At 43.4% G+C, this 396-nt stretch overlaps 1 pseudogene; it reads right to left on the bottom strand.

Moving 5' to 3' along the window:
- Window positions 1-202: 202 nt before the first annotated feature.
- LOC131921338 (U1 spliceosomal RNA) lies at window positions 203-357 on the bottom strand (annotated as a pseudogene).
- Between the last annotated feature and the right edge of the window lie 39 nt (window positions 358-396).

Genomic DNA, 396 nt, shown 5'->3' with positions numbered 1-396 from the left:
CATCAGACAATGGTGCCAATCTGCCCTACATTTATTTCAAGTTCGTTTTCATGAGTTGGAGGGCCCACGCTGCTTCTTTCTTCTTATTTCCCATGTAGAACCCAGGGCAAGACAGAGAACACACTGTTCCAAGCCATGGAGTAGAGAAAGGTTTATCAGTGTGTGCTCTACAGACTGGCAGCATCCACATCTCTTTTTGGTGGTAGAGCATAAATACTCTCTACTACCACAAATTATGCAGTTGACTTTCCTGTTTTTAGAGAAATCATGGGTTAGCATACCTGTAGTGCAATGGATGAGCCTCACCTTAGGAAAATCACCCTCATGATCATGAGATCTCCCTTGCCAGGTAAGTATGTATCCACACCTCTAGTAAGCTTGCTAGAAATGCATACT

The sequence above is a fragment of the Peromyscus eremicus genome, chromosome 10 (assembly GCF_949786415.1).
Source record: "Peromyscus eremicus chromosome 10, PerEre_H2_v1, whole genome shotgun sequence".
In the NCBI taxonomy this organism is placed as follows: domain Eukaryota; kingdom Metazoa; phylum Chordata; class Mammalia; order Rodentia; family Cricetidae; genus Peromyscus; species Peromyscus eremicus.
The sequence above is the reverse complement of the archived record's forward strand: the minus strand, read 5'-3'. Positions and strand labels throughout refer to the sequence as shown.